Here is a 15,100-nt window from a genome sequence, read left to right on the forward strand (position 1 = left end):
ATGTTGATAGAAATCAAAATACTGCAACTATTTATTTATTTATTTATTTTTTGAGAATACTGCAACTATTTATGAATATCTTAAATTCATACTTATGTACTCTTGTAAATCATATTATTGTAACTATTTATGAATATCATACAATTCATTATTCGTACATATTTCAAGCAAATAATGTACATTTGCTGAGTCGTAATAGTGCCTTAGAAAAAACCATAACAATCAAGACTATAATCAACCCCCCCAGAGAAACTCTTGGTATATACATATATAAAAACTTAATTTTACAACAAATTTTCAACTCAACCTTGCATTTTTTTTTTCCTTGAACCTTGGAAGCTAGAGCTCGTTTATTGAAACTCTGTAGCTGCTATGCAAAGAAGCCTCTCATAAATCAACTCCTCTCTCCATTGCCTATGGCCCTTGGCAATGAAATCTTCAATCCTCGTCTCCAAATCCTCAACTTGCTCATCATCACTATCAACATCATCATCGCTACCTTCACCATCATCATCATCATCTTCTTCATAACCATCATCACCATGATACTCGTCACTGTCATCAACATCACTATCATCATAATCTTCATCTTTTGCTTCATCTTTTGTATCATCATCAAATTCATATACTACAGGAGGGAAAGAAAGAGAGTATTCAAAATCTCCATCGGATGGCTTAAAACTCAGGCTCCCACGACAGATTGTGATAACAATAACATTAAACACGAAAAACACAGCCACCCGACTAGACTTTTTCCCAACAATAAACTCGTACGTAGAAAGAAAAGGGTTATGCTGTTTAGAAACTGAGAGTGACAAAGAAAAGAAGATCAAGAGGATTAGAAGGATTATTAGGCACAAAAGAAGTGCAGGATTAATGGAAGATATCTTCATGCCAAACTCGGTTTCTGTGTGATATTGCCTAGCTCTCATGTGAAGAAATAGCTCTCTTTCACTCTCTTTATATATGACGATGTGATTGAATATTATTCATTAAAAAGTTAAGAAATCTTCTGAGAAATTTGCGGAAAGTCTACTTCTGAAAGTAATAGGACGAATAGTTCCTTTTTTTTTTAAAGACCATTTTATATTAGACTATTTTGAAGAGATTGTATAAAACAATTGCAATATACATGTACTTTCAGTTTTCGTTGCTGTCTATGTGTATATATACATTTATATTTGTCATTCTGTACACTTACACGGGTGCTTTGTACATTCCACGCAAATCTTGATTGCAAAGTAAGAGGAAATTTCCCAGCTGAATTCTCTGACTGAAGAAATTGACGCTGATAAAGGAACAATAAAAGAATATGCAAATTTGCAATAAAGAACGAAAAAAAATTCTGACACCTAGTCGTGACATGTCAAGTTCACTGACATGTTAGATAATAAATAAATAAAATAGAAACTAGAGATCAGATCAGAAATATGATTATTATGTAATATAAATTATTCCATCATTTCTTAAAAGTTATTTTAACTTTTGAATAGAGTTGGTGACATGTCTTTGTATTAAAATTTAAAACTTTATTTTATTTCTTTTGAAATGGAGTTTGTCACATGCTTTTATATTAAAATTTAAAACTTTATTCTATCTCACTTATGTGTTTGATTCTAAAAAAAATTTAATAATAGTATTATTTATTTATCTAAGGTCATCTCTTATGTTATCTAGATTCTACAACCCTCAAGTATGAGTTCCTTAACAAGTAAGTACTATTATGTTTATAGCCAAGTATAGCGTCTACAGCTAATTGTCCCCTTACCCTGTTTCAGGCTGTTTGTTCAAAGAAAAAAAAAATGAAGAAATTTAATGTAAACGTCATTTGTAATCTGATTATTGTTATAATATGTATGTGTGTGTACTGGTTATTGGTCAAGTTTCATTGAGATTTTGTTTTTTGTTTTTATTTATTTATAAGATTTAAGATTTTGTTAAATCAACAATATATACATATTAACAATTAACGTTTGACTTTTAGCCTTATATATATATATATATATATAAAATATCCATTAAGGTTTGACTTTTAGTTGGCGTTTTATATTTATTGACATATTTACATATTAATCACACCTATCTTGGTACTTTTTTTTTTCCCTTTCAAGTATCAAATTTTTTTTTATTGTGTCTATATATTAAAAAGAAATGTTATGTTTATAATATTTTCACATTATTTTCACAACAAATTCTAAATGGTAAGTTCAAAAAAGGCAAAACTACAATGTTGGTCCCTCAAGTTTACCCTGTGTGCGCAATTGGTCCCTCAAGTTTTAACTGAGCACAATTAGTCCCTCAAGTTTAAAAAATGAGTTGCATTAGTCCTTTTACTAACTGTCGTTAGTGGTGTTACTTACGTGGCTAATGGAACAATGATTTAACATTTTTTTTTAATGATGTGGCATTTTTTAATTAAAAAAATTACAAAATAAATTTCATTCACAAACCCACCACGATAGAGAGAAGAGGAGATAGTGACGAAACCCAAGCACTGACCCGCTGGAGATACAAGCCCTAGTTGCCGCCATTAACCCGCATGCATGTTTGTCACCTCTGATCTTGCATACATAGCTTATGAGGTTTAATTCTTTAGTTTGTGATGGACCATCCAAGATTTGGATGTGCCAAGTTGAAAATCCAACCTAAGAAGAGTGTTATCAAGAATATTTATCTGGATGATATATAGTAGCTATCTTTTGAATCTTTTAGTAAGCGAAATTGCTTGGCCTCTGGCATTGGGTATGTCTTTAGGTGCAATCCAAGAGTCATGAAGCTTTTCTGGATGCATTCTAGAGAATAATAGTAAATGGTTTAAAGCTTAGAAGGGGATTTACATTGTCATTGGTGGTAGTATTAATTTCATGAGATCAATCTAGTGCAACATCCATATTCATAATCTGCCCAACAGATGTTAATTTCTCTGTAAGCTTCACTAAGGACTAACAGATGTTATTTTCAATTTTTATGGAATATTTCAAACATAATGCTGCAGGTTAGAATATGTTGAATTCAAACTCAGTGATATAGAGGGTAGCCTTCAACTTTAGCATAAGATTGAATATTTATTTGCCAAGCAGGGGAACTTCATATTTATTTGTCAAGCAGGTAGTGTCAATTGCAACTACATCACCAAAATAGCCATATGCAACCCTGGCTCTTGCATCTGTCCAGAAAATATTCCGCAAACATCCTTTCATCATTGAGATCCATCGCATAAAAGAAGTTCGGATTAACTAATTGCAAGTGGGTGAAGTAATAAGTACTGCTTGAGCATCTCCTACTTTGAGCTTCAATTGATTGCAGATGTTAAGGCTTTCATATTCAATTGCTTCAATGTCATATGTTTCCTCATAATCTGAAGTTTAAAAAGTCTATTATAAACTGGCATAGCTTCCTCAAAAATAGTTTCATTCGTTCCGCAATGGCAACCATGAATGGTTAGAGGAGACATGTTTACATGAGGTCATAGGTGCATAGAGGAGGTTCTTTAAAAGCCCAATGAACCTGCAGATGATTGCATCATCTGCCAAATGCATTAAACTGTCAAATCAAACACATACCTAAAATCTGAATCATTTGGACAAGCATATTTAGTGAAAGGATAGCACCAAAAATTTGCCCCTAAAAAATATATAATTCAAACCAATGAATTTGAAACTTGAAAAAGAACCTGCTTCTTATGATCAGCAAGTTCATGATGGGATAGCTAATTGGAGGTTGCTGGGCCTCCAGAATTAAGAAAGATGAGAATGAGAGAGAGACTAGAGAATAAGAGAGAAGCTTTTACTCAATAGTTCAATTCTTGCCTATTACCGTTGCTTATGCAGCTATGTATGTTTGCTCAATATTACATTCCAAGAATCACTCACTAACTCTCCCTTTACTTCTAACTAACTAACAGATTTACTCAATTAAGCAAATGGCTTTATTCAATGCACATGGCTAATCAGTAACTGGTTACAACTATGATTAATTCCTATCACTTATCAAGTCCATACAACAGTCAAGGTGAGCTGGAGCCTGGATTATATAAAGCAATGCAGTAGTCATCAACTACTTAGTGTGTCCCAGATCAGCTTATGCAGCTGCCACCAACACCTCATGCCACAAATACCTAAAACTCGATTAAAGTCAAGCCTTCTCAGAATATATCTATGTATAGATTTACCCAATTCCAAAAACCCAACTTGGGAACATGCTAGAAGTTTACTCACAAGAGACACTAAATCTGTATCCACAACCCTGTACCTCTTTCAATCTGCAAAACCATTTTGAGCAAAGCTAGAAATAAATGCACCCCAAGATATGACATTCTTATAAGGCATCTTCTTGAAAACATGACAAGCAAGCTTCAAATGTCCATTATTGGCATACATATACACAAGCTAGATAGTGTTGAAGAAGCACAAAAAATTAATAGCTCCTCCATTTTTTGTTCTTCTTTAGCACTTCCTAAACTATCTTACAAATCACAAAATTGTCTCATGTTTATAAAATAAAATATTAATAGCTTCTCCATTTTAATTGTCAACTTTCTCTCCACATCACTCAATGCCAGATTACAATTTGTAAAAATGTATGGTCCAAACCAGTAGCTAATCCTTCAAAGAAATCCGTCAAAAGGTTCTTAACAGAATCAGAAGCTTTAATCAGAACCTTGAACATGGGCAGATTATGAATATGGATGCTGCACTGGATTGATCTCATGAAATTAATACTTCCACCAAAGACATACCCAATGCCAGAGGCCAAGCAATTTCGCTCACTAAAAGATTCAAAAGATAGCTACTATATATCATCCAGATTAATATTCTTGATAACACTCTTCTTAGGTTGGATTTTCAACTTGGCGCATCCAAATCTTGGATGGTCCATCACAAACTAAAGAATTAAACCTCATAAGCTATGTATGCAAGATCAGAGGTGACAAACATGCATGCGGGTCAATGGCTGTCGTCGGTTAGTGGCTGTCACCGGCGGCAGCTAGAGCTTGGGCTGTTGCCAGTGGCGACTAGGGCTTGAGTCTCCGGAGGGTCAGTGCTTGGGTTTCTTCACCCTCTCCCCTTCTCTCTCTCGTGGTGGGTTTGTGATTTTTTTTATTTTGAAGCGTGGGTTTGTGAACTACAGAATTAGTTGCAATACTGGCTTTAATTTGGTATTGGTTTGTCAATTTCTTACTTGTAAATTTACTTTGTAATTTTTTTAATTAAAAAATACCATGTCACTAAAAAAAAAAATGTCAAGTCATTGTTCTGTTAGCTACGTAGTAATAGCACTAACGGTAGTTAGTAAAAAGACTAATACAACTCATTTTTTAAACTTAAGGGACTAATAGTGCTCAGTCGAAACTTGAGGGACCAATTATGCATATAGGGTAAACTTTTTTTTTGAGAAGGTATATAGGGTAAACTTGAGGAACTAATATTATAATTTCGCCTTCAAAAAAAAAATCTTAAGTGATAGGTTGTTATTGATTATTATAGGTAGACAAAAAAGTAATTTAAAACCTCTATTAAGTTTAATTAGTTTTTTAATAATATGTAATATTTATATAAATATCTATTAAGTTTAATGTCAAAAAAGTCATCTGATCCTTTAGGATTTTATTATTATTATTATTATTTTTAGGATTCTAATTGGTCTAAAGTGACTAAAAAAAGGAGATAGCCGGCCGAGTGGGAGATGGTATGTGATGTGACCCTCTCCAAAAAGCACTAAAAGAGTTAACATATACCTTTATATATATATATATATATGTGTGTGTGTGTATAACATTTTTAGTATTTTATAGCACTATATTATTTTAGTAAAAAAAAGAAAATTTTCCTAATCAAAAGAAAATTAAGAGTGAACTGAGAAATAAGAGGTTTTATTTTTGCACTAAGGTAGTTCCATGTCTTGAACTCTCTGGCTATCAAATTTTCAAAAAAAAAAAAAAAAAAAAGGTTGACAGTGACTCTCTCTCTCTCTCTCTCTCTCTCTCTCAATAATTGACTATTACTAAAATTTCCATTTGTAGTTTAAAGCCTACTATGTCCTAAAATTTGTACTAAAACTTTCTTAAAATGATTAACTTGTTAACGGGACCCAACTTTAAAATATAATACTAATAAAACCATTATATATACTTATATTTATCTATATCTTACACTCTTTCATTAATTAATCTATGCATGACAAGCATTCTAAATTACTAAATATCACTTGGGCAACCTCAAACTCTAAAGTAGAGTTCCAAGCTTTGGGATAATCATATAGTATTCCAGATTCCCCAATTGTGGGATGGAGATACTTGTAATTTTTGGGGTGTCAAGTTGAGTGTTCTTCAAGCTCAGCATATACTTTCTTTAGTTACGGTTTTTCTTTTTAAGCATTCATTATGAAATTTTTTATTGTTTGTTTAGAGTTTGCATATAGTTCCAGTTGATATAGGTCCGTATTGTTTGCTTTGGTTGCAACAATAACTTATTTATGAAAGGGGTTTAGAAAGAAAATAAAATAAAAAGGAAAAACATTAAAGAATTTAGTGCTTCCTTGAAACAGAAGGCAAGAATTGAACCAGGCTGAGCAGTGCCTAGATAACCAGGGAAAAAAAATATTGGTAAACCACTTAAGCATTTCCATACATAGGAAATCCATCTTCTACTTTTCTCAATCTGTCAATCTTGAGAGATTAATTACCATATAACAAATTAACAAGTACCATTAGCCATTGGCTGCAAAATAAAGGACAAGAATGGCTTAGCTTAGTTTGTTTATTTTTATTTTTTATAATAATTTAATAGTTACAATATGGGAGAGGAAATTTGATCTATAAATATTTCCGTTGAAAACATCAAAAGAAACAAATTAAACTATAATACTCTTGGTTATGTGTATTATTATTTAAAAAACATTTATTTTATGTTAATGTGATCCCTTTCTAGGCCTTGTCCACCAGCTGCCTATCAATTTCTGAATTTCGTGCTAAAATGGGCGCGACCTTTTCTCATGGTTTAAAATGTACCCATTTTCTTTTTTCGAAACCGTGTTTCGTGGGGAAACAAAAATAACGAAAAAACACGGTGACAAGGTCAAATATTTTGGGTAATGCCACTAATAAATATTTACTTATATTATTCCCTCTTACTATTCTCTCTAATATTACATGGTACAACCGTCCAAGACCTATATAATCTGGTAAAATATTGAAGTCCAAATAAAGACGTGTGGCTTTTAACATTGCCCATCACTGTAAGCCTCTAACATTGACATTAACAAATTATGAGAAGAGAATTATATAGCATATAGTATAATATACTTATATATCTAGACCTGGAATATTTCAAGAATAACCAGAATACGCGTATAACAAAAAGGACAAAGAAAAAAATTTAGTCAAAAAAGAAAAGGGATAAAAGATTCCAATATTTGGAATCTCCCGAAGTTAAATACAGAAAGAACATGTTGACATGCAGCCCCGAGGTTTTTGCCTTGGCTTGTCTTTTATCACATTTATAACTAAAATAATAAGTGTAAGGATATAATTTTCAAGAAATATTTTTCGTGAATGTTTTTGTGATAATGATTCATTATAATTTGTGATTGATACATAATAAAAACAATTTCAGTAATGAACTTGTGTGTTAGTCCAATCACAACTTGTCGCTTAATATGTTATGAAACATACCCAAAAAAAAAAAAAAGTTTGCCCCTAACATCAACTAGAAAGTAGAAGAAAGAATAGATCGGGTCGCTGGACCTGAAATGATGACAGAACAGAAGATATCATGATAACAAGGGTAGCCAATCACCGATTGCAATTACATCAAAAGATCCTACTCATACACCTGCAGAAACCTACATAATTAGCCTACAAATCAGATCTACCTCATAAGAAAATGTATAATCTTAGTTGGAAGTTCAGAACTGTACTACCCTACTTCCTCCTATTACAATAATCAATATCATTTGAAGACAATTTTAGTCATTCGAAGCAATAATTGATACATATAGAGAAACAAGATCAGGGAACAATATAGTCAGTAAGACTCTGAGATAATAATCGATTGCAGCTTATCATGATAACCTCCAGGTAGATATATTGATATCAATTCCAGACTTTCTAGAGTCCTGCGTAGTGTGCATGGCCACCCAGTTTTCTCTTCGGAAGGATGATGAAGAAGCAAGGTTTGGTCTTGGCGTGCTTGAATTTTGATGTCCATTTCATCCCAGTCCCTCAGCATCTTCAGCACCAGAAAAAGGTATCACAGTCATGGTAGTAGCTGGTGTAAAAATAGATCGAAGGGGGTAGACTCATTTTTCAGCTTCTTTGGTTTCTGCTCTTGCTGGTTGCTTGGTAGAAAACTCCCTACGACAACCTGACTTGCAAAAAAAAAAAAAGGATTAGAGGTATTCCAAGCCATGGTTCACTTTAAGTTAAAAAAGTATATAACTAGTGTTTCTAAGGTAGTCATTTTGTAAAACATAACAACCTTGGTTACTTCTAAGTTCTAACTTCTGTGGTTCTTGACAGTCAGGGCCTACATTGATGGGAGAAATTATAAAGCCGTAGAAAAGTTTTGCAGCATGTGAAGCAGGACCAATGCACTAGCGGTAATTCTTTCTATACATCTTAAAGGAGCCATGTTCCAATGCTAGTGAAGGCAAGTGGACAATCAACCATAAGCTCCCAGTTGCTGCATCTAAGGGTCCGTTTGTTTTGGTAGTAAATAATTTCCGGAAATCATTTACCACCTGACCCCAGTGTTTGGCAGGAAAGGAAAATTTTATTTTCCGGAAAATCAGTTTCAGTTTGACCGGATTTACTCCTTTGACCCGGAAATCATTTTACGCCATTATTTTACCTTCAAATGATTTCCGGAAATCTCGCACAAAACGGAGCTCGACAGAGAAACGAAAGAGAGAGCCAGAGAAGTTGAAGAGCCAAGAAACTTGAAGAACCCATCCTCCACGGCGAGACCATCCAAGAAATCGACACCGGAGCTCGACGCCGAGAGAAGAGACCAAACCCGATCCACGGCGTTCCTCCACATCGCACTGGTCTCGCGCCTCGCCGTCGCACCGCGCCGATCAATCAAAGGGAAATCGCAGCACCGCACCGATCGCTCCAACGCCGCTCGACCCAGACCCATCGCCTCCTCGATCGCGCCATCGCACCTCGTCGTCGACCCATCGCCTCCTCGATCGCGCCATCGCTCCAACGCCGCTCGACCCAGACCCAGACCCAGACCCTCGATCGCGCCATCGCACCTCGAGCTCTCTCTTCCTCGATCTCTCAGTTGTTTTTTTTTTAATTTGATTGTTGTTGTTGTTTTTTTTTTTTAATTTGATTGTTGTTGTTGTTTTTTTTTTTTTGATGAACTGATTGTTGTTGTGGTTGTTGTTGCTGGAATTTACTGTTGTTGTTGTTGTTGTTGTTGTGTTGTTGCCGGAATTTGCTGCCGGAAAATAGCATTTTCCTAATAGAACCAAACACATGAAAATATTTTCCACAACAATTTTCATAATTCAACCAAACATTTAAAAATATTTTCCTTTTCCGAAAAATAACATTTCCGGAAAATATGTATTTTCCGGAAAACGTTTTACACGAAACAAACACAGCCTAAGGTAATTTAACCCACCACACCCAATCGAAACATAAACATAAAAAGGCTTACCTGCACCGGACTCGCAGCTACCAGGGGTCCAGCAACTCCTCCCCTAACAACACGACCATCAGGGCATGTCAAAGGGACTCCATCCCACCTGACCTGCTCCTTGTCCCTTGAGTCTCAGTCGGCATGAAAGATCTGGACAACGAAAGTATCTCAAAACGGCCCTACAAGAAAACAACAAGAAGAGACCTTAAATACATAAAACAGAATCAGATTTAGTACAGCCAATAAGATTTATTCTTTCTTTATTTTGATTTCCCAATATACTGACAATGTACTCATAAAGAAAATCCCATTTTTTTACACATGCGTGCTTACCACTAGTTTCTTGGAATACATCTTATTTGATTAACATTGAATATATTATGTAAGTTTTTAAGTCTTTTTTTCATGCTTGGTTTCAATTGATTTTTCAAACCTAGTATTAGAGGTAATATAATTATTGTTATGTTTAAACTACTTATATTTAAGTTGACTATAAATATATATTTCAAAAAAGTAAATTAAATAAAAAATAATGAATAAATAGCCATTAATATATGAAGTTAAAATATTAATCTAAATATGAGATATTCAAATAAATCATTTAGATACTTAAAAGTAACATTAAAAAAAAAAAAATAACCTTGATATGATCATATACTCAAAACTTTTAAAATATTCTATGTATGCCTTGATATTTTAAAGATGTGTTATAACATTTTTATTTTGAATCAATTTAAAGGTATTAATGTTTTAGATTTAATTTCCAATTATCAAAAAGTGAGTTGATTGCAAAAGACCTTAAAAATATATATAGCATTGTAAAATATTTGTATTTTTATTATTTCTTTTTAAAAAAAACAACATATACACATTGGTTAGGAGATTTTGCAATAATATATCATGTTAAGATTTATTTTTACTTGACTAAATTAGGGAATTTAAATGTTATTTTCAATAAAGAAATTTTAAGTTTTGAATTTATTAAAATTTTGAGTTTGGAATATTAATTAATTAAAAATAGAATATTATTTTTTAAAAGAACTTGGGGGATAGGAGGGGAGGCCCTAGGTGGGGTTGGGGGGAAATTGCCTTGTCCCTCACCCCACTGTGTTGTACCTGATGACTTGTAAACTCGATTGTTTTACCTGATAAGGAGGGATACAAATTATTTCATCTTATTCAATGATTGACAGTGGATGAGAGAGTTCCCAATTAAAGGGAGCTAGCTGTTCAAGTGACGAGTTGACACCAATCCCGATCTGACTCATTTTGTCACCCCCTTAGTCTATGACATGTGTATTATACTAAGTTTCATGCAAGATCTGAGATGACATTTTCTCTTTCTTTTATATATACATGAATTCAACTTTATTAGAATTAACAAGAGGGGGTGCATTTTCCCCATTTGATCGTGAGAAATCACTCTAAGCACTGCAATTGGCTTCAAATTAGATATCAAGGCTAAATTTGTAACCTGTAAATAAGGTGATTTTATAAGACTCAATAAAACCCTATGAACTGTGTAGCATTATGTTCATAGAAATCAAAATACTACAACTATTTATGAATATCATACATTCATAATTATGTACTCTTCTAAATAATATTATTGTAACTATTTATGAATATCATACAATTCACTCGTACATATTTCAACCAATTGTGCATTAGCTAAGTCAAAATAGTGCCTTAGAAAAAACCAGAACTATCAAGACTATAATCAACCCCCCCCCCCCCCCTTCTCCCCCCAAAAGAAACTCTTGGAGACTGTCCTCTATCCATGACAAACAGGGGTAATGGATCACACAATAAAGATTAACCCTAATTAGAGTGTGCCCACTTTGATACCACTTGATAGGCCAAGAATGTATTGATCTCTTAAGTAAATTAACCAATTAATTAGCCAAGTAAATTAATTAAGTCAATTTAACATATAATACACGTGGTGGCACAAAGGAATTACCAAATAACTAAATAGAGTATAAATTAAATTTAACATAGGTGATTTGTTTATGAATGAGGAAAACCACAGAGACAAAACTCTACCGGGTGAATTTAAGGTCACCACTCTTGAGAATCTACTATTATCAAAACAAGCAGTTACAAGTAAAGGAATCTCAGTACCTTATACCAACCTATAGTTGAACCCTTATCCAAATACACAATTGGACTAGTAATGTAATGACAATCTCTCCTTTCAATGCACAACTCTAAGTACGTGACTAACTAATCGATACATGGATCCCAATACGTGACTAACACACCAGCTTGAGAAGGATGTTGGCTGCGAAGTTTTTCAGTTCATTCACATGATAAAGATCAAGAAGCTCCTTAGTCACAAAACCCTATGACGTATAAACGCAGCAACTTCTACAAGAGAAAGATGAACTATGGCAGATTGTCTCTAGTCATAATGTGCATGTAACAACAAGTGCAACAACCTTTGCATCAAGTGAGACGACCTTTAAAATAATCCATATATATTTCTAGAGTTGTGAGAAAAGAAAATCTAAACACATAGCTTGGATATGCGTGAAAAACGGATTTGAAAATCTGAATTTCGTAATTCTCGATAGATAGGGTATCTGTCGAGCAGCTGTCAAGCATTAGACTAAAATTGTCTTTTAAACCTCGATAGATACAATTTGTCGGGTTATCTGTCAAGTTTTAAACTACAACACTTCTTTACTTATTTCTTGAACATATTTGCATGGCTTTAACTCTTGACTTGAACAACATGTTTCTTAAAAACTTAAACCATCCTCGATCTACCCAATTACAAGTAAAGTGCATTTTGTCAAAGGATTAGCCAACTTACATAACATATATTTTAACAAGTTCCACATATGTCCTTAAACATTGTAACACATGTTATTGTATTACACTCTTACATAGTAAAGATGTAGTTCTTAAAAGATTCCTCCATGGATGTAGGCCGACAAGGCTGAATCACGTAACCCTCGTATTCTTGGTGTTTCTATTCTATACTTCTCATTCCGCATCCACTCTAGCATATATAATATGGTATAATATATCGTGTTGCTAATATATTTAACAAGATGAAAAATTTGAAATTAAACATTTAAAGTTAATAGATATTTATATAAATATTACATATTATTAAAAATTAATTAAATTTAATAGAGGTCTTAGGGCAAGGGAGGCCATGACTTCCCTTAGTCTTAACATAGCTCCTTCAGTCCTTCTCTGGTGTTTACCCTAAATTTGTTTTTCTCAAATTACTATCTTTTTTATTTGTTTATTATTATTATTTTAACGTGTTAGTGAAACTCGATCTACATGTCTCTTTTATGTCACTAGGGACTAGTGTCAAGAATTTCTTTCGTTCTTTATATATTGCATATTCTTTTATTGTTCCTTTATCAGAGCGTCATTTTCTTTAGTCAGAGAATACAGCTGGGCAATTTCCTCTTACTTTGCACTCAAGATTTGCGTGGAATGTACAACGCACACATGTTACAGTAAGTGTACAGAATGGCAAATATAAATTTTTATACACATATAGACAGCAATCAAAAAAAAAGAAAAAAGGAAAAAAGGATTTTACATGTACATGTATATTGCAATTGTTTTATACAATCTCTTCAAACTAATAAAATATATAAACTCGTGTTTGTCTTCTACAATTAACTATCCCTCCTATTACTTATAGAAGTAGACTTTCCCGTAAATTTCTCTTAACTTTTTAATGAAAAATATTCAATCACGTCGTCATATATAAAGAGAGCAAAAGAGAGCTATTTTGTTCACATGAGAGCTCGGCAGTATCACACAGAAACCGAGTTTAGTATCGATGAAGGGCACGAAGATAGCTTCCATTCCTGCACTTTTTTGTTCCTAATAATCTTTCTAATCCTCTTGATCTTCTTTTCTTTGTCACTCTCAGTTTCTAAACAGCATAACCCTTTTCTTTCTACTTACGAGTTTATTGTTGTGAAAAAGTCTAGTCGGGTGGCTGTGTTTTTCGTGTTTAATGTTATTGTTATGACAATCTGTCGTGGGAATCTAAGTTTTAAGCCATCCGATGGAGATTTTGGTTACTTTCTTTCTTTCCCTCCTATAGTATATGAATTTGATGATGATACAAAAGATGAAGATTATGATGATAGTAATGTTGATGACAGTGACAAGTATCATGGTGATGATGGTTATGAAGAAGATGATGATGGTGAAGGTAGTGATGATGATGTTGATAGTGATGATGAGCAAGTTGAGGATTTGAAGAAGAGGAGTGAAGATTTCATAGCTAAGAGCCATAAGTAATTAGGGATGACAATTTATGCCCGACCTGCGGATATCCGGTCCGGTCCGACCCTAATGGACCGGGTTTTACTCAGCCCGATAAAAAATAGGGTGGGTTTGGGTTTTTAAAAAAAAAACTGAAGCGGGTTTGGGTTGGGTCTGAGTTTTTACAAAAACCCGGCCCGAACCCTGACCCTAAAAACCCAGACTGAACCTAGACCCGGCCCGACCCGTTTATATATATAGTTACTAATATACCCTTATATATTTATAACCATAAAATGTTTTGCTCACAGCCGCACCTCACACTCACAATTTCTTTAGCCACCTCTCATCTCTTCAGCTCACAATCTCAACGCCGTTTCCTCTTCTCCAATCTCTGTCAGCACGAGCATCTCTAAACCAGTTGCTATTCTTTTCTTTCTTCTTTTCTTCTCTCTCACTCGTCGTTTGCTCGATTTTTTGGCAGTGGATCAGAGGGGCTGTAGATCGGGTCTTGCCATTTGGGTGGTGTGGGCTCGACGTGGGTTTGCCGTGGGTGTGCTTACCGTTTGCTCGCTGTGGGTTGTTGTTTGTTTGTTTGTTGTTGTTGTTTTTTTTTTTTTTTTGGGTGTTGAATGTTGAATGTTGACGGTGGATTGTGGGTTTTTGTGGGTTGATAGTGGTGATTAAAGAATAGAAACTGGTTATAGTGAGTCCTTTTTTTTTTTTTTTTTTAAATTTTTAAGAAGCAGTATTGTAAGTCTCTTTGCATTATCATTAAATTTTTTTTTTTTTTTTTTTGGTGAGTCTCTTTGCATTTCAATTCAATTTTTTTTCCCTTTCCGTTGGGGTTAACGGGGCCCCGAATAAAAACCCCGTTTGATAAACGGGCTGGGTTCGGGTACCGGATTTAGACCCATGGGGCGGGTCCGGATATGCAAAAACTCGGCCCAAACTCGACCCGTTGCCATTCCTAAAGCAATGGAGAGAGGAGTTGATGCATGATCAGAAGTTTCATTGCATGGCAACTACAGAGTTACAATAAATGAGCTCTAGCTTCCAAGGTTGAAGAAAAAAAAAATGCAAGTTTGAGTTGAAAATTTGTTGTACATTTAAGTTTTTACATATGTATATACCAAGAGTTTCTTTTGGGGGGAGAAGGGGGGGGGGGGGGGGTTATTGAAGTCTTGATAGTTCTGGTTTTTTCT

Source organism: Quercus suber, unplaced genomic scaffold, assembly GCF_002906115.3.
Source record: "Quercus suber isolate HL8 unplaced genomic scaffold, Cork oak 2.0 scaffold_102, whole genome shotgun sequence".
NCBI classification, from domain to species: Eukaryota; Viridiplantae; Streptophyta; class Magnoliopsida; order Fagales; family Fagaceae; genus Quercus; species Quercus suber.